Below are 22889 nucleotides of genomic sequence, written 5' to 3' on the forward strand. Positions count from 1 at the left end.
AGTTCATTTTAATTAACCGGCTCCATTTTTGAATTGTTAATCTCCATTTCTTTCATTTTAGTCAGGACTAAAACTAAATGGATTTCAACAGTGCGTTTCCCCCAGCCCTTTCAATGAACGACTACGTTTCAAGTGTCTTCTAGAGGAGAGAATGAATTTATCCCATTTGTCATAAAGCTGAGGTCTTCAGCTGCAGAAAGAAAGGCCTTGTTGTTCATGGCAATGTCCTTGCATGGTGAAAAAGAAGGTCTAAAAGAGAGCTTCTAGAGCTTCTACTGCAAGGGGAGCCGAGGGAACACGTGTGTCCGGACAGAGGGGAGGAAGGCTGGCATTCCTCAGGAAATTTCCACACAGCCTCCATAAATAGGGAAATCCGAGGCTCTAGCCTTCAAGTCACGTAACATATCGGCACGAAGAAAAGTTGGGAACCAGATTTTACTTTTCCTGGCACTACTTTCAGCGTGCACACACACCATACACACACACAGGCACGCACGTATTTTTTATAGTCTTTATTTTTTGAGCACTTTGAGGTTCACGGTAGTTTTTTACAAGAAGAAAAACCATGAGTTCCACATATTTGCTGAGAAAGACCTCCAAGAACAAAGAGTAGCCGTGAGGTTATTGAGAATTAAGCAATATCCTAAAAGGGGCTTCATTTGCCCTCCTTACTTCCACCCACCACTGGGTGGTGGTGTGATTGAAACCTTCCTCCCAGGTACACTGGCCTCTGATGATCTCCCCCATTCTGCCCAGGTCACCGGTGTCACCGGCTGGGAAGTGTGTGTGTGTGTGTGTGTGTACGCGTATGTGTGTCTTTTGAATCAATAGAATGCTGTCCTGATTGAATGTGATCTGCAGCCATCCTGACAGAGGGAATTGTTCTGCCCTTTTCAATCAACAGCTTTCCATCTAGAGGACACAGAGGTGGCTTGGAAAGAGGTCACCACGGGGCACGCAGCCTGCACCATGGTCCTGAGCTTGTTTTACGACACCAGAGGACATGCATAGTCAGCCCAAGGGAATGAAATGAAAGTGTTTCAATTAAATTTTAATCATTCACATAGGTCCCCTCCACTGTCACACAGAAAATCAAAACATCGCTGTCACCTGGTGTAAAGAATCAACCCATCTCCAGGCTATTAGCTTTGGGAGATTTTTGCCGACCTATGGGATACTTTTCTTTTTTTTAAGATTGTATTTTTTATGTAATCTCTACATCCAAAGTGGGGCTTGAACTTGTGAGCCTGCGATCAAGAGTGGCGCCCTCTACTGACTGAGCCCACCAGGCGCCCCATGTGCTATTTTTGTTAAATGAATCAGTTTCCCATTTTTCATTAATCAAAGCTACTAATGGTAATAGCTAACTTTAATCAAGGGCTTATTTTGGACTAACCCCAGCAACTCTGTGAAGTGGGTATTATTACTATACTTAGTTCACAGACAAGAAAATGGAGGTTCAGGAAGCTCCATCAAAGCCATTCTACAAGGAAGCGGACGAGCAGGGGCTTGACCCCAGATCTCCCTGCTGTCAAAGCTCAGGTGATTCATCGAATTTCCATTTGGCCGAGGAGAGGTCCTGGTTTGCATGATGAGGTGGTCCCCGGTATAACCACACTGCCAAAAGCAAAAAAGGGGGGGGCGTGTCTTGGTGAGACTGGAACCCATATCCAAACAAACGTGGAATTCCCAATAAGCTCTTTGAAATACAGAAAATTATTCACAGACCTCCTCTCATCTTCCCTACCAGTAACACCTGTAACTCTCCCTACAAGTCTATGGGGTCAGAGATAGAGGATCACATGCTGCATCCCATCCGCTCACCTAAGAGACAGTTCGGTTGTGAATGGGGCTGGGGGTGGGTATATGTACAAGGCTCCCAGCCCCGCTCCGTTGAGATATCGTACATGGGCTTAAACAAGATATTCTCTTTCTTTTCCTTCGAAAATTGGCTTTCCTGGGATTCTATCCCTTGCTACCCGAAAAGCACAGTCTTCAGCCTTGACCAACAAAGAGCAGAAAATTCTATTATTTTTTTTTAAATAATTCCTTGAGTCGTATGATATTACCAGCATGGGACCTATGTCTCTAAGATTTTGGAGAGACCCCATGTTGACTGCTTCTGGCCATTTTGAAACAATCTGGGATCTAAACCTATAGGCCAAGGAATACAAAGCCAGAGCAGGGCCATCAATCATGAGCGGAGGGTCTGAAGGGTGCTTTCTCCCACTTCAAAGGTGGGAGTGGGGCCAGGGCAGAAGAATGTGAACATTTAAATAGATCTTCCCAGAACTTAAAAAATGAATTACTATCAAAAGATCTTTGAGACAAGCTGAGTCGATGTTGAAAATAATATTTGAGGAGCACCATGAACCCAGCTTCTCTGTTGTCGGTTAGCAGCTGGGGGTCTGGCCCCCACCACTTCATCCCTGTGTCCCTACAGCGCCTAATACACAACTTGGCACCCTGGAGTGTTATGGAAATATTGGCTTTATTACAAAAATAAAGTCCAGAAGCTCCAGGATTGGTCCTGGAAAGAGCCTGCCTCGGGGCAGGGTGGGGGCGTACGTAGGGAAGGCTGCTCCAGGGGCCCTCTGGCCATATCAAGGACCCACCTTGTCCTGGGAGGGGTCTGAAGACCACCACACCTCCCTCCATGGTGGTCCCCTGGGAGGGCTGCACTTCTCCTCACATGCTGGCCCCAAACATCTTCCCAGGTGAGGTCCAGAGTCTGCTGAAGGGGAGCTAGAACGTGAAAAAAAGACTCTGCCAAGGGAATAGGAAACCGCAGGAGGGAGGTAACTGAGAGATCAGGGAGATTGAAGAGCCGAGCTTTAAAACCCGGCTTTACACATGAGCAGCTTGCGGTGCCCCGTGGACTCCTTGCCCGGCCTCGGTGTGGCAGAGTATGGATTTCACTAAGTCCCAGGGCACCTGGGTGGCTCAGTGGGTTAAGCATCCCAGGGATCAAGCCCCACATCTGGCTCCATGCTCGGCGGGAAGCCTGCTTCTCCCTCTCCCACTCCCTCCATGGGTGTTCCTTCTCTTGCTGTCTCTCTCTGTCAAATAAATAAAATCTTTAAAAAAAAAAAAAAAATTTCACTGCGTCCTGCAGGAAGGCTGCCTGAGGCTTCCAGAACAGACATGTCCCTATTCCTGCAGGACCAAATAGGAAAACCAGGCGACGATTCACCCAGGAAGCACTTGAGCTGAAGCTGTCCACGTTTCCCTTCTCAAGTGAAAGGACACAGTGGGTGTGTGTGCTTCCCACCCCCTGGAATAAACCAAGGGGAGGCAGTCATCCGAAACGCCGGGAGGGAGACCTTTCTCACACACGACCATCCCAGTGACTGCTGAAATTATTGTACAGAAACCTCATAGAGCAGGGTCAGACCTGCAGGCACCCCACATTTACATATAAGGAAACTGAGTCCCAGGGAGGGAAGTGACTTACCCAAGGTCACACCACACAAGCTCTCTTTGCCCTGGGTCCCCTCCTCCTCCCACAACGGCCCCCCTCCTCACTTGCAATGATGATCAGCTCTGAGGTGAGAGGGTTAACCTTCATTCTGAAAAGATATTAGTAGTGATTTATATTCTTAAATGTGGCTAATGGCAGAAATAAAATGATAATGAGAAAGCAACACATGCTCTCCAAGTGACTGTTCGCCAAAGCGAACATTAAGCCTGATTTGATCACCCCCATTAGAGATTTCAGCTGAACATTACGGAGATGCTTCTGCTGAATTTTTCTGATGGATGTGACAGGGTCAGCTGCTAGGGATAAAGAACCATCCCTGAAATGTCCAACTAGACAAAATTTTATCAATTATAGGTACAAGAGAATTTGAAGTGCTCCATGTAAATCAAACTATTTCTAAAATGAAGCAGTTATTTTTCAAAATTCATGTGTGTAATACAAGCAGTTTTACCTTTATTGGCCTTTCTCATAAGTAAAACGTTATTTGGGGAGGGTAGATTTTATTTATTGTTTCAGATGTCAGGTTTTATAAAGTAAGAGACACCTTACTTTAAGTCCGGAAGCCACCTTAGAGACTCTCTGGTCAACCTCTCCGTTTTCCAAATGAGGCGGCTGTGGTCCAGAAAGGGGAAGTGACTGTTTCAAGGTCACACAGCAATCAGCATCAGAGCTAGACCTACGAAAATGCCTCGGGATCCAGGTCAAGGCGTCATCTGATCCAAAGCCAGCAGAACTCCTTGCCCTGTGAGTTGCAGGAACAAGATCACAGTAAGGAAAATACAAAAGAACACAGTCTACTTCCTATTTAAGTCTTTTATTTTGCCTTTAAAAATATAATATTGTTACTCAATTTCCAAAAAAGCTTTAATGGCATAAAATAAGACAGCTGGAGAAAGAGAGAGAGAGAAAGGAAGGAGGAAGAAAAGAAAGGAGGGAGGAAGAAAGGAGGAACAAAGGCAGGCAAGCAGAAATAAGAACGCATGTATGGGGGGTGTGTGTGTGTGTGTGTGTGTGTGTGTGTGTGTGTGTGGTCTTGTGTGAGGGGGAAGGGTGATCAAAGAATACATATTTTGGGTGAAATCAAAACCTTTAGTAAGAATAGCCATTAAAATTGATTTAGATCTGCTTACCCTGGCTATAAAATTTTCATTTGCTTATTTATTTCCCAAAAACCCTACAGCCAAGGCGTAACTAGAGAGTCTCCCTTTCTTACCGCTCCTATCACAGCTTCCTATACCCCAGTCGGAGAACCACAGAGCAACACTGCAGCCCTCTGGACCTGAAAGGCTCCTCAGTCGCCACCGAGCCCAACCCCCCAGTTGACAAGGGCAGCTGGAACCCCAGAGAGAGAAGTAAATTGCCACCGTCATGGCACAGTCCACAAAAAGGTGAAGGGGAAAGCTGGAGAGACACTGGACACCTCATGTCTTGAGTTTCAGGGATGCTAATGATTAAAATTAAAAAAAAAAAAAAGTTTAACTTGTTTTTACAAATAACTCCAGTTGCCTAGCAACAGGCTGGCATCCCTGAGCTTCTTTAACCTCCTCCCTGAGAACCTTGAGCCTGACGGTCACAGAACTTCTTCCTTCCATGGTATTTTATTAGGTACAATATCCTTTCATGCCTGGCATGTCCCATGGTACTGTGGCTTATCCCCAAGAGGCAAAGGGCAGAATAGGAAATCGGCTTCAGAGAGTTAGACTGGGCCAAGGTCACACCACCCGGCAGGGCTGCTGGTGGATCAGCTCCTGACCGTGAATCAGGCTCTTGAAGGCGAGTCCACTCTTTCCTGTCTGTGCCGTGCGTCCCCCAACCCCGAGAGGCGGGGGAGAGTGCACCCCACTGCCCACTGACAGAAACCGTACAAGGACATGGTGACAGCTAGTCGGGGTGCCAGCTCCATGGTCAAGTGCTATCTCTTACAAACATTCAACATCTAACACAGGGGGTTTCTGTGAAATGCTTATGTTAAAGGGATATGTGTGTGTGTGTGTGTGTGTGTGTGCGCGCACGCGCGCGCCTGCATATTATCCCTGCCAAGGTAAAAGAGTCAAAGGCTTCCTGAACACCGAAGGATATGTCAACAGATGTCCTGCCAACCACGTGGTCACCCAGGGGCTTCTGGGAGTTAGGTTACCACTGGTCCAAAACTCCAGAAGGAGATTCAAGGGCTTTGGATGAGGCTAGGATTGAGAGAGACATAGGGAAAACGTAAAGCAATTGTCAAGCGTGGATTGAGGAAGATTACCTCTGTAGTCAGGATCCTACCTCGGGATCTGAGACTTAAAGTTGAAAATAATAGTAATAAGGGAGCATGTTGGTTCCATCTGAGTAGGAAAAGCCAGTGTCTACAGGCGGCTGGCTGCTGAGCGAGGCCTTCATCCTGCCGGGGCATCCACGGAGACACTGTCAGAGACAAGGATAACTGGAAGCAGATCCCAGCTGGGGCATCACCCCCTCCCACCCCCCCCCCTTGTGAATGTGCAGTCCTGGCGGTTAGAAAAAGTGTCTCCATCTTGTAAACACAGCAAATTTGATCTGGAAGTCATTGAGAAAACATAAACACGGAGCCTCATGCGGTCATGTTTACACTGCCCCAGCCCCAGTGAAAGATGAGCTGGTTATGGAAGGATGGGTTTTTTCCAAAGGCGCTTTTTTTTTTTAATGAAAATCCCAGGAAGCACACATTACCATGAAGACCAAAATCCTGAAGGAGAGACCACAAGAGCACGAACAAGTGTTGCCTACGCACGTAACAGACATAATGCCACATTTACGTGGGCTCTGTTCTGCAATTGCATAAGCTGCTTCACCAAAAAGTCAATTGCTTTTGAAATGGAAATTAACAGTACTGGAACATCTTCTGAACTAGGCCCTTAGTTAAGAATATGGGTTCATGACGATTTCGTGCTTCCCAAACCCATTCCAAATTTGCAGTAACATGGACTGGAATTCAGTCCAGTTCCCTATATTTAACCAACACATAGACAAGGGTCCAGATGGGGAACTGACTTACTTAAGGTCACAGAGCTTGTTGGTGCCAGAGGCAAAAATAGGACAATGATTTCCCGATGTCAGCTGGTTCTTTCAGTCTCTTCCAGATGTTGCGATCTAACTAACATTCTTGCCCAAAGGCATTTATTTGGTATTATGACCTATAGGGATCAGGTAATGCTGTTAGTCTATAACTGTGGGCAGGAAAGAAACGTGCATGATTGTTCTATAAATAAACTAATTCTGCTTAGGAGCGCCCTGCCCTGGTGGGTGAAGAAATTCAGCACCTCGGTCAGGAATGAATGGGGGTCCTCCCGGAAGCAGCAGCAGCACCCACTCAGGGGGACATGGAAGGGCCCAGGGTGCATCAGTGCAGTAGCTGTAAAGGCCTCTGGTTATTGAGATCCTCGCACGTCAAGGTCTTTCCAGTCTAGTAGCTCACCTGCTCCTGGGCTGTGGCGTCTGCAGAAGATGCCGGTTCCTGGGCTCACCACGGCTCTGCCTCCACTCTGGGGTCCTGAAAGGGAAGGGAGTCAGGGCCTGGAACTCAAGCCACTTCTCTTCTATGTCGGGAAGACCTCTTCAGCTCACTTTCTCTCCACTCCCCTGATTCTCTCTCTTCTGCTCCTACTCCCCAGCCTCTCCGGCTGCCTCCTTCCCAGGTTAGCACAATCTTTTCCAAAGCCAGGCCAGAAAGGCAGAGAGAGGAGTGCCTTGGGTGGCTCAGTCAGTTAAGTGTCTGCCTTCGGTTCAGGCCATGATCCCGGACTCCTGGGATGGAGCCTCACATCAGGTTCCCCACTCAGCGGGAAGCCTGCTTCTCCCTCTCACACTCCCCTTGCTTGTGTTCCCTCTCTCCCTATCTCTCTCTGGGTCAAATAAATAAATAAAATATTTTTAAAAAATAACACAAGAAAGAAAGGGAGAGAAAATTATCTTGAAGAACTCCTGCGTTCAACCCTGTGCCCAAGGAGCCCTGATACAAGGAAACCCCAAAGGGCTATCTACCTAGAACGAGAAAGGGCGAAATACAATAAGAACAAATTCCAAACGGGTATCTCAGTGAATTATCCTGCTATTGGTCTATGCCACCTTTACCATGCAGAGTTCAGATCCTTTCATAATGATACAGCGATGCACCTGGTACAACACTGGCCGTCTACCGAGCACTTTCAGACTCACCCGCTTGTTTCGCCCTCAAACACCAAGGTCACTCTTATCACCCCATTTCAGATGAGGAGACTAAGGCTTAGTGAAGTGATGAGATACTTGTGGTTCCTTTCTCCTGGTCCTGAGAAGAGGGTGTCAAGCCATGCGTGTCAAACACCCTCTGAACTTGGCCACACTCTCAGAAAACCAGTGCTCGTTAATGCCACTCCGTGATATATTTCCTCCTCCCGTTTTAAACAGCCCGATGAACTTAGGTAAAATAACATGCAACTTTCAACATTCTTCTGGGGTGAGCGCCATTGTTTTTGTTCACTGAGCTTCAAGGTTAGAAAAAAGAGACCAGAGATCATAAACAATCTCCCTACTTTGGTTCCTCCTCTGCATTTGAAGGTTTTGGAAAGAAATTCAGTGAATGATGAAAAGAATTGTTTAAATTCCCCGGGGTTGTTTGGATAAGGTCTTTGTGCCCTGGTGCCAAGACTCCTGAGACTGTCCTCAGTCTCTGTTTGTCACCACACCCTGGCCTGATCTGTACCTTCAAGGGGCTGGGTCACTGATCGGTGTCAACTTCTTCATCTCCCTGGAGACCCATAGCACAAAATGAAAAGAGCTTCCTCAGTCACTGCAATGGTCTCCATGTGTACTGGAATACTAAAATTCGTATGTTGAATCCCTAACCCCCAATGTCATGGTAGCAGGAGGTGGGACCTTCGGGAGGCAATGAGATCATGAACGGGATTAGTGCTTTTAATAAAAGGGACCCCCCTCTGCCCGCCAGAGCTCTCTCACCGCTTCTGCCTTCCAAAGACGCAATGAGAAGATGGCCTTCCATAAACCCAGAAGCAAGCCCTTACCCACGCCACCTCTTGGACTTCCAGCCCAGAACCGTGAGAAATACATTTCCGTTGTTTATAAGCCACGCAGCCTGTGGTATTCCGTGACAGCAGCCAGACTACGAGAGTCGTTCCCTCCGTGTCCCTAGTCACCCAGCCAACATTTCCCAAGTGGCCCCTGTGTGCCGGCCATTGTTCTAGCACGTGGGATTTGGTCACAGAGCCCCTGCCCATGTGGAGTTCTGAGAGAGAGAGAGCAAGAGAGACAGTAAACAGAAATAAATAAATAGTATTCCAGGGGGTGGAAGCGGTGTGAAGGAAATACAGCTGACCCTTGAGTGGTTTAGCGGTTAGGGGCACCGACCACCTACTGCGTCAAAAATCCACGTGTAACTTCTGATCCCACCCCACCCCCCAGAACACAACTGCGAATAGCCTGCTGCTGCTGGGAGCCAACCCGTAACAGAAGGACTCGACGGATACACATTTTGCGGGTTGTATGTATTAGATAGCGCATTCTTACCACAAAGTAAGCCAGAGGAAGGAAAATGTTAAGAAAGTCTTGGGGAGGGGCGCCTGGGTGGCTCAGTCTGTTGACCGTCTGCATTCAGCTCAGGTCATGATCCCAGGGTCCTGGGATCAAGTTCCACATCGGGCTCCCTGCTCAGCAGGGAGCCTGCTTCTCCCGCTCCCCCTGCTTGTGTTCATGATCTCTCTCCCTCTCCCTCTCACTCTCTCTCTCTCTCTCTCTTAAATAAATAAATAAATAAAATCTTTTAAAAAAAGAAGAAAAGAAAATCATGAGGAGGAGAAGGTACTTTTAATACTGTATTATATTTATATATATTAAAAAAAACACAACAACCCTGTGTATAAGTGGATCCACACAGTACAAACCTGTGTTGTTCGAGAGTCAACTGTATGGCAGGTAAGGGGGGGGGGTCTTATTCCACAGAATAAGGTCTCCAAATGTCGCCCAGTGACACTGATGGTAAGGACTCAGAACCACTGTTGTTACTATCTTATTCCATTTACCAGGTCTGTGAGCAGGAGGAACATGAAATAATCAGTACAAATGGCCCCTGAAGGCTGTGCCCATTCACAAAACCCCAAAACAGAGGCCACAATATCAGGGACAGTAGCTGTGAGAAAGAACGAGATCAACTGCCACTTGTCCTGAGATTGGAAGCTCTCATACCCATCACAAGGTGACAGGAGCCAGTTGCAGAACCAAACGCAGGCCATGATCCCACCCAAGTAGGAAACCTACTAGCTAGTATAGTCATAAGTGTACCCGTGTATGCATGCACATTCTAGAAGGATACACGGAAACCACTGACAGAGGTGTCATCTGGGAGCAGGGCAAGGAGGGTCAGATTATGGTTAGGGTAAGGGTAAAAGAAAGGGTGGGGTGGGGCGCCTGGGTGGCTCAGTCAGTTAAGCGTCTGCCTTTGGCTCAGGTCATGATCCCAGGGTCCTGGCATCAAGCACAGCATAGGGCTCCCTGCTCAGTGGGGAGCCTGCATCTCCCTCTCCCTCTGCCTGCCACTCTGCTTACTTGTGGTCTCTCTGTATCTCTCTGTCAAATAAATAAATAAAATTTTAAAAAAAAAAAAAAAGGTGGGTCTTGGTCTTTTAACTCTTAATTTCTATTTCATTTAAACTTTTTAAAAATAAACAATTATCCATATATTGTGTAGTTTTAAAGAGGTTAGCCGAAAAGCAATGTTACCTGCATTGGCCATAGCTGCCTAAAGTCTCAAGTCTCAACACTAACATCCCTCTAGGATGTGACCTTGCTTAACTCACTAGCATTTGAGGGCCACTATTGCCAGGTGTGCAGGTTGTACACTGCACAATGAAAGGGGGAACCATTCACACAGGGCCCTCTTGACTGTGAAACATGGAACTCATCTTATCCAAGACTTCTCTCCTCCATGTCCAACCCCATGCCATCACATGCTCTATATTCACCATTTCCTGGATACAAGATATTATTTTGTGCTCTTTATAAACTCCAGTCCCTTTCTTACGAAAGTATCTCTTTACCTACTCCATCTACAATTTCTTATTCTTTCAAGACCTAGTTCAGACAGCTTTGGTTTTCAAAGGTCATTCTGACTCCCCAGCAGAATTTGTTCCTACCACTACCACCTCCCTTATCATATTGCTTTGACAATCTTCCCAGGGAATATCCTGGGGACAGAAACTTAATGTCATATTCATTTTGACTTGCTCTGAACTGATCGCATGAAACATGAGCAATGGAATAAATGAAGGGACATGAGTGGCAACCCTAGAACACTGGTTTTTAGATTGATCGTCTGCAATTTTTTCACTCTTGGAACAATTCGGTTTTTCAAACTGTTCTGCAAAACATCTCATTTACAAGGTTAATTCTGAATGTTAAAAAGAGGTTCCATGAGTGAATTTGGGGGAAATGCCAGATTACAGGCAAAGAGTTCCTTTATCTAGTCTTCTCAGAGGGTTTCATATGCTAATAATCACATCGAATTGTCAAGAAGGGGAAACAGAAAACCAGCTCCAAACTTATCTGACCATTAATCTGCTTTTCCACGAATACCTCTTCATTCAAGAGATCTACTGTTAGATTTCCTATGTCCCAGACTCCCTAACCAAGAGGGAAGCAACTATTTTATATATTAAGAAGTGGCAGAAGGAAAAGAGGAAGAGAGGGCTACAGCAAAACATGGGAGGATTCCCAGTGTCGAGCTCACATGTGAGTGCGATGTGGCTGGCAGTGGGCAGATACCAGAAGACGTCAAATGGAGGCTTTATGAGAACATCACCCTGGAATGACTGGAGAAAAAGGACCAATAGGGATCAAGGAAGGATGAGTCAGGAAGACAGGTGTGGGGCTGTTGCTATAGTCCTGGCTAGCCATGACGGTGGCCTCATGTGAAGCGGTAGCAGTGGAACTGAGAGACAGAGACATAAAGAGACAAAGAGACAGAGTGAGACAGAAAGACAGAGATGGAAAGACAGGGCGGAAAAAAAAAGACAAGGTCAGGACATCTGGGTGGCTCACTAGGTGAAGCATGTGTCTTTGGCTCAGGTCATGAGTCCACACTGGTTCCCAGCTCAGCGGGGAGTCTGCTTCTCCCTCGTGCTCTGCTCCTCCCCCATTCGTGCCTGCCCCCTTTCTCTCTCTCTCTCTCTCATTCTCTTTCAAATAAATAAGTAAAATCTCGAGAGAGAGAGACAGGAACAGAGAGACAGATGGAGAGAGACCTTCAGAGGAAGTTATAAAGTAGAATTACCAGGACTTAGGACTTATTCACCAGTTAAATTATACTGGGAGAGATGGGAGGGGCTGAGGCAAAACTGAGACCAGCGTGCAAAACTGAAGGGGACATCAAAAAACTCAGGACTCGGGATAAGTATTTTAAGGCAATATTTTTTAAGTCTACTTTTTAAAGTAATCTCTATACCCAATATGGGGCTCGAACTTAACCCCGAGATCTTCCAACTGAGCCAGCCACGCAACCCTCAATGCAATATTTTTAAAACTAAAACATAATGCAAAACATTCGTGATACAGAAAATATCAAATTTTTAAATAAAGACAGGATGTCTCTCCTTACTGGTGGTTTTTGTTGTTGTTGTTGTTGTTTTACTTCTGCCCTCATTGTGCAGTATGGCTCAGCAAGGCACTGAATGTAGGCTTACCTCTCTAGGTTACAGAATTGTGGTGCTTAGACGATGACCACTTCCATGAGGGATGGTGGTGAGGATGCTGAGTGGGGAAGAGGAGGGAGAGGGAAGCCACGGCACAGGAGGATAAAGGGAGGACACGAAAAAGACTGAGAGGAAGAAAGGAGAAAAGGATGAAGAGAAGTCCCGAGAAGATGAAGAAGAGAAGACACAGCGCTAAGTCAGATCATTGGTCTTCTAAATTATGACGCAACTATTTCAGGTGAATTTCGAAGGTGAAAGCTGCTCTCCGCAGCCCGGGCCACTATGGGCCATGGTGACAAACTAAAGAGAGATGGCACACTGATTCCAACGCTGCTGTGATTTTCATTTGAGAAAGAGGTGTCCCTCTAGGGAACATAGCCACCCTGCCTGACTGCCCAGCAGGTGCCAGACTGGGACCAAAAATCTCGGTTCTTATGCACCGTGGTAGGGTAGGCACCCAGCCCCCTGAAGTCCCCGGGGAGTACAAACACACTAGGGATTGATCAGTGGCTCAGGGGAATCACTGCTTTCTCCTCTTTAGAAGGAGAGAGAGAGAGTTCGCCAGCAATGATACCATTGCTACCGTGACTCTCACATTGAGCTCTAACCACTAGGCTCAGACAAACACAGCAGGCAAGAGAAATGACCCGAAGAAGCCACATGGAGCAAGCCAGGCAAGGAGCTGGGTTTCTTCCAAGGGAGAATTTGATGACGTGAATATGGTCTCCAGAGGAGGCAACTTCCCTGTAAATTCAAAGTGTGCCAGCAGTCCCCGTCACTCGGGGGCCCTTGCTGTGCTCTAGAGTCCGAACGGCCATGCACACAGCTGCTGAGGAAATGTCCTAGTGTCTGGCGAGCCCTAAGACACTTTTCCAGGGGACAGACAGGCCCCAGAAACAATCTTGGACTGAGTCAGGACACCCCTACCACTAACTTAATCAGATGACCTTAGATCATGACCTCTTTCTGGAACTAGGTTTTCACATCTACAAATAGAGGACACCGGGGTGCGGAGTAGGTTTCGCTCTCCTGTGGCTCCCAGATGCACATCCTGCCATGGGCCACACCAGATTCACCGGGCTGGGACGAGGAACAGGGGCGCCCTTTGCGCACCCTTTCTGGGCCAGCCCCCAGATTCCGGTTTGGTACATCCAAGACCCGCCAGGCTGGTGCCCATCACTGGCCCTGTGAGAAAGAACTGCTGGCCTCAAGGGACCTCTAACGTCCTTTGAGGCTCACAGACAGCTGGACACAACCACCAGACAAGGTGACTAGAAATTACATCAAAGTCATTTTGGGATGGGACTCTCGTTCAAGTGACGTGGAAAAGAAGGACGGAACAGCCTACAGATTTCAGACTATTTCAAAAAATAACTCTCGTGATGGGAACTAGAATCCACATAAATAAACAGAACTGAAAAGGCAATTAAAGAAAACTTCCCCTCAACTTCAACTCCTTTAAGTATTATCTACAGGCAGCGCTGGAGGGGCAAGGAGCGAGGGAAATCGCCGTGTCCCCAACAATTACAAAGCGATTGGTTGTGGAGGTCACCCTGGCCCCTGTTTGGGCCTGTTACAGCTCGCTAAGCTTGACTAAGCTTAGGTATTAGGAGAGCCTTCATTGGAACATTCCTGTTGAGGGACGGAGTTGGAGGAAGGGAGGAAGATTCTTTTTTTTTTTTTTTTTAACTGCCTGAGGCCCGGTCTAAGTCTTGGGGCACAGTTCTGTTTGTCTTCCCTCACTATTCACGTTGCGGCTGTCCCAGGCATTCTCTGCCCCGTTGCTCAGTGTTTGTTTACGGCAGCGAAGTAGAAAATTGTAATGTCTCCAATTGTTACTGGCTTGCTGATTGTGTGACCACCTGGCCTGCAGGATCCAGGACAAAGGCTGTAGTCCTGGATTTAAAGCCCGAGCTATGTACTTTAGGAGGAGGAGGACGAGAAGGGGACGTTTGTCCGCCTTTTGTTTGTGTCTGTGTGTTGTCTTGCAAGGAAGCATTTAAAGTTGGAATTATTTTAAATCAAACAATACCATACTTCTTGTGGCACCAGTTTGCAGGGGTTTTGTTTTTGTTTTTGGTTTTGGTTTTGGTTTTGTTTTGTTTTACAATGAAATGCCCTGAAACTGAGGAATTCCTTAATAAACAACTTCATACTTGATTTGCCGTGTTCATGAAGTTGGATGGGCCATTTCCAGATGTTTTCCAAATAGGCCCTGTGCCCCAAGGTCCAGTGACGGCTCTAAGACATCCCTCTGGTGTGCAGGGACCCCACAGCTGTTTCAGCAGATTTTTTTTTTTTTAATTTTATAAAATGCCACATTCAACATGCACGTTTCATCCAGAGAGGCTGCTAAGATGTTCAAAGGATTCAGAATTACCGGCCCACACCCCCGACCCTCTGGAGTCATATTAATGACTAATATTAATATTAGTCACAGAAAATATTTAACATCTGTACTGCCGTACCACCCAAAAATTGTAAATTGAAGGAAGATGTGTTTCTTGCCCTAAATTACCCAAGGAATTTTCAGAGTAGAGCTCAGTTACTGAGGATGGCCGGGACGCCACTGCTGGAAAACCCTTCCATGCTTAAACATGCCGAGGGACTACGAATGGATGGAAAGACAGCCCTTTGCTTTGAGCCTTACCTATACACGGCACTCAGCTGGCTCTGGCATAGTGATGATAATCATTGATAATAATAATAGCATCTGGCATCACTGGGTGCTTAACCATACACCAGGCCTGGAGTTCAATGCCTAATGCACGTAACCTCATTTACTCTTCCTACCCACATTGTTAGCTGCGTATTGTTAATCTTCCCACTTTACAGAAGAAAAATATATGAGGCTCCCAGAATCTAGATGTCTAGGCAAAGATCACAACACTGGTAACAAAACTGAAACCCAGCTTTGTGTGGCCTGGTGCCCATGGTCTCAGCCCCTCTGTGATTGGCACGGCCCCAATGTGCACAGAAAAGCATTAGCCATCTTGTCATCTGGATCCAGAGCACCTTACCAAGAACCCGTGAAGGGTGAGAACCCAGGAAGGGCACAGCTGTGGGCTGGGGTCAGAAGAGAGATGAATAGCCAATTCTGCTAATAACCAATCATGCTAACAGGGTGACCAGCGGTCCCAGTTTGCCTGGGATGGTCCTGGTTTTAGCACCATGAGCCTTCATCCCAGATGTGGTAGGCAGAATTCTAGGATGACTCCCCAATTCCTGGCCCCTGCTGTACACACAAACTCACCCACTTATTCAATAAAACATTAAATGTAGGTGTTGCCGTGAAGAGATTTTCCAAGTGCAAATGAGTTGACTTTAAGATACAGCGATGAGAGCTGCCTGGGTGGCTCAGTGGGTTAAGCCTCTGCCTTCAGCTCAGGTCATGATCTCAGGGTCCTAGGATCAAGTCCCACATGGGGCTTTCTGCTGGGCAGAGAGCCTGCTTCCTCCTCTCTCTCTCTCTCTCCTTGCCTCTCTGCCTACTTGTGATCTCTTTTTGTCAAATAAATAAAATCTTCAAAAAAAAAAAAGATACAGACATGAGATGGGTGGGCCTGACCTTATCAGAGGAGCTCTTTAAAATCTGGGTTTAGAGGCCAGAGACAGAAGTCAGTGAGATCTGAAGCCCAGGGCAATTCAACAAGGCTTTAGAGATAGAGATCACATGGCAAGGAATAGGGGTGTCAGCTGCTAGGAGCTGAGTGGCCTCCAGCTGACAAGGAAATGAGGATTTCAGCCCATACACTGGAAGAAATTGAAATCTGCCAACAACTTGAATGAGCTTGGAAAAAGACTTTTACCCAGAATCTCCAGCGGATGACTCGGCCTGGTCAACACTTGATTTTCAGCCTTGGAGACTTGGAGCTACCCAGCCATTTGGGTGTAAGTTCATACGGGCATTGTTCTAAGCTGGTCGGTGGCAGTCCTTTCTTGTGCAGTCATCGAAGTGCCCTACACCAGGAAGCTTCACTCCTGGGCACACTGGAGCACTTGGTCACCCAAGTGACGGGAGCGGAAGCTCATGTGGTATGTGTTGCTGGGAGATTCAGAGTTAGCCCCAGTACAGAGGGGAGGATTTCGACATGGGGGAGGGGCTGAGAGGCACTTCCGGAGGACACAGTATAAGCAAAGGCCAAGGCAGGTATGTGCAAGGGATACCCCTTCGAGGCTACCACGGCATCAGTTACATCTTGGAGAGAGGTCAGTGCTGGGGGCAGAGGCTTGGTACCTTCAACATTTGAAAGGGTTTGTTCCGGAGTCCTGAAAATGGAAATGAGATTAGCAGCCTATAACTGCATGTTTTGTGTCTGTCCTCCTGGCCCTGACCAGCTCAGCCTTCTCCAAGAAACTCTGAACCCCTGGAAGGCAGGGATGGGGCTGAAGCTGGATGACCCCAGAGCCAAGGGCCGGTGTGGCCCATCACTGATTGTTCAGTAAGCACTAAGAGATGGATGAATGGTTTAATGTGGACAAAACAATCCTACTTCTAAGCCTGCAGCAACGTTGTCCCTGGAAATTCCTAAGAGGTTGGCAATATCCCATTCTGACCCTGCCTCCTCCTGGACCTGTCCCTCCTGCTGTGTACCTGAAGGGGCCTTCCGGGACCTCCTCTACAGGACCTGGGACTCTGAAGTCCAACGGCCAGTCTCAGTGCTGCTCCTTGGGCAAGTAACGTAACTTTTCTGTGCCTCCGTCTTCTCATGTGTGGCAAGGGCATAGCAGGTCCCACCTCACCTGGTGATTCTAAGGATTAAATGAGTCAGCACAACAGGAGAACCCTTGGCATAGAGCCCAGCAAAGGGTAAGTTCAGTCAGTTTAGTTGTTATTAGGATTCATTTTTACTTTAAATAATGACAGATTTGCTGACCAAATTCAGGTAGAGACCCTTGCACAACCCCACCCCAACCTAAGGGCATTTTCATTTTACAAGAAGATTCTTGAAATCACAAAAACTTTGAGAGGCAATAGGAGGACTTCCCGATGGAGGTGGGTTAGACCAGGGAACCTCCAGAAGGCAGCTCTTCCAAGTGTAGTGGGTAAACTAGCATAGGCCACACCTGGGAGCTGGGGAGAGCCGCAGATTCTCAGCCCTCCTCCACGTGGCCCGAGTCAGAATCTATTTTTCACAAGCTCCCCTGGGAGAGGCACCGGTGGACACAAGCTCCCATCGGTCCTGCATCTGGGTAATGCAGCGCCTCTCTGACCTTTCCTTACAATTTGCTTTAAAAGTTAAATGTTTAAGCACATAGGCGAGCCAGACCACAAAACTCTGAGCTGGCAAGAGAGAGCCTCCTTTCTAGGGACAGCTGGCTCTCTACGTGTTTCAACAAACTGGCATTATCCAGGAGCTCTAATGGTCTGAAGTCAGGCTTAAAACTCAGCAAAAATAAACTTTCCAGGAAATTTCTGGCACACCCCCTCTTCAAACCCATCATCTCAGGAATGTTATCCAAGCAGTGGCCTCCTTTCCCACTTCTCAGTCCATTTCACATTTAGGATAGTTCTCGTTCTGGACCTGATCCACAAAATACACATACACAAATAGGAGAGAACAGGGAAGCTGCATTTATGAGGGCTTTAGGGAAGGACTCGGGAAAGTCCGTGATCTCATTTTGGCACACTTAGTGTTCTACTCCTTAATGCAAATAGTGTTTTAAAAGAATGTCTTAAATCTGAGCGGCATCTGCTCTTGGGCCCTGGGGTTCAGAGAGGCATACTTGCAAATAGGAGAAGTCGAACGCACACATCTCCCTTCCTGTGGTCACAACTTCCTTCCACCCCAAGCCAGCGCAAGCGCTCAAGTCTTCCTTGAAGACCCAAACTCCAATCAGCCACATCCTTTGGACCCACTCACAAACATTCATATTCATGAATGGATGGACTCCTGAGTGGTACCCACTCCAGAGAGTATGATGAGGTGTAAGTCCTTCACCAGAGAAAACTCGGCTCAGAAGGGAGAGGTGTAGAGGGAACATATCAGTCAGGGTCTCTCCTACTTACCTATGGCTGTGTAACGATCCACTCTGATCTTAGCAGCTTAAAGAAGCAATGATTTCAGTATGTTTCTTAGAATCTGTGGGACAAATATCAGGCAGGGCTCAGCTGGACTTCTCTGGGTCCAGTGGTTCCCATACTGGCAGTCAGACAGGGGATGCAGAGGCAGCAGGGTCCGGCCAGCAATCGCTCTCAGGGCTTCCCCTTCCGGCAGGTCTTCTTTCGGCCGGAGCCAACTTGGGCTCCCTCACAGCATGGCAGTGTCAGGACGAACTATTTACATGACAGCCCAGGGCTCCAAAGGTGAGTGTCCCAAGAGGACCGAGCAGAAGCTGTATTATCTGTTAGGACTCATTCAAAGTCATGGTGTCACTTCCCTCCTGCGGGAGAATTGTCAGAGTCACATTGTAAGAAGAGCACATGGAATGGGAGATACTGTTTTAACCGTCTCTGGAAAATAAAATCTGCAACAGGCTCCCAACAGACACTTCACAAAGGAACTAGCTGCAAGACATAAGCAAAGTATAGGGAAGTAAGAGCTAAGTGAGATATCCTGACAGGACTGGTAACAGAGAAATTGCCATGCTCCCATTTGGAAGGAACAAGGAAAAGGGAGACGTTCTAGGAGCTCAGAGACAAGGGCTCTCTGGAGAATACAGGTGCCCTGACCTCCAGTCTCCTGCCTGGGCTCCCTATTGACCAGACCCAACAGGAAGCCCACACTGATCACACTGGAGAAGAATGGAGAGTGCATCTCCAGAGGCAAACAGAAGATGCCCAGTGGTAATAAATATCTGTAATACAAAAAAGATTATCATCTGGTGCCAACAGAGAAGTATGTGACATGTCTGGGCATGTCTGAAGAGGGAAATTTGGAGCCATTGCTATGTAATGTCCCAGAAATACAGACATGGCATAGGGGGATGTCCACATGCCAGCAGTCCTCTGGTCATCTGGGGTCCCACCCTTTCTCTTGGGGCTTAAGAGGATCCGGGGTGTTGGGAAGGAAGTTGTCCCCATGGGTAAACCAGATAGAACACACAAAGTCTCTGGGCATTAGCAAGAGTGTTCCTTGGATGGTCCCTGGTGGTGGTCCGACAAGAGGGACAGATGGCAAGGTTCCTCAGCAGCAACAATGTGACCATGGGATGGAGGAAACCTGTTGGGGTGGAGACTGGGTGGTCTGTGGCACTGTCTGGCCCCCCAGAGCAGGGCTCCCATGACCCCTGAATGAGTCCTCTTCTGTCCAAGTGGTCCCTCCAGGCATGGCTCTCATACTGAACTGCATCACCCTCTCCTCCTCGTCATGTTCCCTCCAGCTCCCCTCTCCCCACAATCCAGAGAGTCTTTATCTAACCTGGGGGTAAGGGAGCCTGGTTTTTCATCTAGTCTTCCAAACTGGTTCTCTATCAGACAAAAGGAACACTCAAAAGTCCAGTTGCTTGTACTTCCGCATTCTCACCTTTTGAAACTCAAAAGCCAAGATCTGCATTCTGTATGTGTGTCCCCTCCTTAAAGCATACAGTATGGAAGTTTGGGGGGCCGGGGAGGGTTGCAAGATATGTGGCGGTGGTGGGTGGAGGGGTGTCATAGAACAAAAGAATGATCATGATTCAAACTAAGAGGTTTAAGAACCCCAAATACCACTTAGGGAGGTGGCCAGAAAATACTTCATTTGATTCTTTGAAGAATGGGTCAGATTTTAACAGGAAGAGCTGGAAGAAATTTTCCAAACAGACAGAAGAGAAGGATCATGAGAAATAAAGCACATTCCAGAAAGGATAGTTTGATTTATGAAGAGTCTAAGGGTATTTGCATGTATTGGAAATGATTCTAGAACATCAGGGTGAGGCCTGGTCATGAAAGACCTTGAGAGAAACCTTTCATGTTGCACTTTAAAAAAGCCTTGAAGGGCATGACCGTGGGTAGGGTAACGGGGTCTGGGCCATGCTTCAGGAAGATTAGCACAGTGACAGTGTCCAGGAGGCAGGCGCTGTGGTTAGGATGTTGGACTCCATGTAGGTGTAAATTCGTCTGAGCCTTATGCCCGGCTCTGTCACCATCTGACTTGCAAGTCCACGGATTCAGCAGTGGCTTCTCCCTGATTCCAGACCTGCGTTTCAACTCCCTGGAGTGCATGCCCACCCACATTTCTAGGCGCCCTTTAGCTCAGTGCACTGAAAGCCAAACTGTCATTCCCTCTCCTCCACTGCCCCACATCTGTGGGGCCTCTCCGCACATCCTCCCCTAGACTTGCCGAAGCTCCCAGGTCAGAAATCTCATTTTCCTCAACTTCCTCTGGCCATTCCACAGCCTGTAGGATCAGGAAAAAATTCTTTTATGTAGCATTTAAAACCTTCAGAAGCTGACCCAGGTTACCCTTCCAGCTTTGCCCCTGGTCCCTGCTGACGCAGGAGTTGAGGTCTTGGCTCTCTGCATTGGGCTGGCTGCCCTAAGCTTCCTGGAAGCAGCCCAGTGATGGGATTATCCCCCAGCTGTTTGGATCGGAGGGGAAGAGACTCTGGGCAGGGGGAAATCCCGGATGTGTGTGTTTGTGTCTGCGGGGAGGGTGGCGGAGGGAGCTGGAATGAGACTCAGTAATATCTGCCCCCCTGTCAAATAAGCAGGCATATTGCTGCTGAAGAAATGTTTGTATTGTCTTATGTTTAAAGACTCGAAAAGAGGGGTGCTTAGCTGGTTTAGTCGGTTGAGCGGCTACCTTCAGCTTAGGTTATGATCTTAGGGTTCTGGGATCGAATCCCAGGTCGGGCTCCTTGCTCAGCGGGGACTCCGCTTCTCCCTCCCCTTCTGCCCTTTCCCCTGCTTGTGCCCATCCCCCTGCTCCTGCTCTCTCTATCAAACAAATAAATTAAATCATTAAAAAAAATAAAGACTAGAAAAGAAACAATAGATCTGGATAAAATCTTATTCTCTTAGGGGCTGCCCCAGTGAGCCCTCAGACAGGTGTTTCTACAGGTCCCTCTCATGAGAGGAAGTAGAAGACTGTAGAGTTTCTTCTTGCAAGACTCCAAGCTGCTGGGAGAGCTTGAGAGGGCAGGCGAACTTTAATAAACACACACTCTTATGAGGAAGAAAAAGAAGGAATTCAAGGCCAATAGGATTGGTGATTCATAATTAATTAAATCATTTTTTCTTCTCTCTCTGGCTCTATTAAGCAAACACAGACGATCTTAGTGAAACAAGTTTTGGCTAACTTTACAGTGTGTTGTTACCAGCGCTCGAGGCAGGAGACCTGGCCTTGGTTTCCAGCTGTGTCTCTAACTCGCTGGGTGATCTTGGGTAGTCTGGGCCCTTCTCTGAGCCTCAGCTGTCCTATTTATATAGCCAAAGGATTGAACTCATTTATACAAGCCCCTATATACTCAATTCCACATTTCTTCAATTTTAGGCTAGTAAACTATTTCCCCTCTGTTTATCTACTCCTGAATTTTACTTTTTTTAATTACTTCAGTCTTCCTCTTTATTTTTTCTTTTCATTCTAGCTGCTCAGCCAAGCAAGGCGTAACACTTGTCCACTCATTTTCCAGACTCTTGACTTGAGTGTACAGAGTATGTTCTGCCCAGTAACTCTGTTCAGGAGAGGAACTTCCTTGGATGGGACTCCAGCAGCCAACAGACCTTGGAACTCAGCCATCTAGGACCCTTTCTAGACCTGAAGGAGAGGAGTCCCAGGTACTCTGCTGCTCGAGATGCCATGCTGGCCATTACCAAAATGGTACCACCTTCTAACAACCTTTCCCACCTGAATGATCCCATTTATGAAATTAATGTTTCACAAGGGAAAGGAATTGAATGGTTATGTAAACTACCCTAGAAACAAAAGCAACAACAAAATCAGTGACCAAACTAAGGCCATGGCAGTCCTTCTGATGAGAAAAAGATCATTCTGGCAGCCCCTCAGCTCAGCAGTCTTGGCGCAGTCTCAATATTTTTGCAACTACTTTCAAGATATTCTTGGAGCCCTTCCAGGTAATGGACCCCCTGATAAGGACCTTGATATTTGTATATTACCAAAGATCAGGATATGTCTTCTTCAAAAGCCAACATCTGGATGAATGAGTGGATTTTCACTTAACAAGTGATTTCTCGACATCATCACGTTAGCTCAGATGGGGAGCTACTAACCACAATACCCAGATACCTCTGAATAGGCGGCAAAGTGTACATGGCGGGATTTTTTTTCATAAGAAACCTCCAAAGCATCTTATTATATTAAAGTGTATCAGACAGACACCAGCTAAATTTAAAAGAAGCCAGAAAACTCATGCAAACTGAAAATACCATGGACAATGGACACACGCTATCCTTTTGGCCTTACTTTATTTCCCCACCTCGCATGACATGAGAAAGGACCTGAAGAATGTTTTCAGACACGTTGTTTGACATCTTTTTCTCCTAATAAAAGTCCTTTCCACATACAGGAGCGTTCAGGTTCATTCATCAGCCCCACCTCTAGTTCACCTCTCTCCACCGTCTCTGACCTCCTCATTTGGCAATACCTGCTGACCATCTGCTACGTGCCAGCACTGTGTGAAGGTGGTACGGAGCGAAACAACACACAGTCCTGATCCAGTTGGGAACAACTACACTTAAATAAGGCATGGTAAATAACAAGGTGTACACCAAGAAAAGGTGCATGGAAAGGGAACTCAGTCCTATAAGAAAGCAAAGAGAATTGTCTGGTTTT

At 47.1% G+C, this 22889-nt stretch overlaps 2 long non-coding RNA genes across 8 annotated transcripts; one reads left to right on the forward strand and one right to left on the reverse strand.

Moving 5' to 3' along the window:
- Window positions 1–497: 497 nt before the first annotated feature.
- On the reverse strand, window positions 498–16176 carry LOC106005124. 7 transcript variants are annotated; one of them, XR_006609206.1, is made up of 7 exons: window positions 15987–16175; window positions 6918–6992; window positions 6498–6636; window positions 5750–5887; window positions 4031–4223; window positions 2616–3569; window positions 498–1617 (listed from the first exon to the last, which is right to left on the reverse strand). It is a non-coding gene; the product is annotated as an uncharacterized LOC106005124 (long non-coding RNA). The 7 variants fall into 7 exon arrangements; XR_006609204.1 differs by having other exon boundaries at window positions 2616–4223; window positions 5750–5906; window positions 15987–16176; XR_001178294.2 differs by having other exon boundaries at window positions 2616–4223; window positions 5750–5864.
- A 92-nt stretch (window positions 16177–16268) lies between these two features.
- On the forward strand, window positions 16269–22620 carry LOC123394433. The gene is made up of 2 exons (XR_006609207.1): window positions 16269–16987; window positions 21685–22620. It is a non-coding gene; the product is annotated as an uncharacterized LOC123394433 (long non-coding RNA).
- The last annotated feature ends 269 nt before the right edge of the window (window positions 22621–22889 follow it).

The sequence above is a fragment of the Mustela putorius genome, unplaced genomic scaffold (genome assembly GCF_011764305.1).
Source record: "Mustela putorius furo isolate JIRA1106 unplaced genomic scaffold, ASM1176430v1.1 tig00003834_pilon_pilon_pilon, whole genome shotgun sequence".
Classification (NCBI taxonomy): domain Eukaryota; kingdom Metazoa; phylum Chordata; class Mammalia; order Carnivora; family Mustelidae; genus Mustela; species Mustela putorius.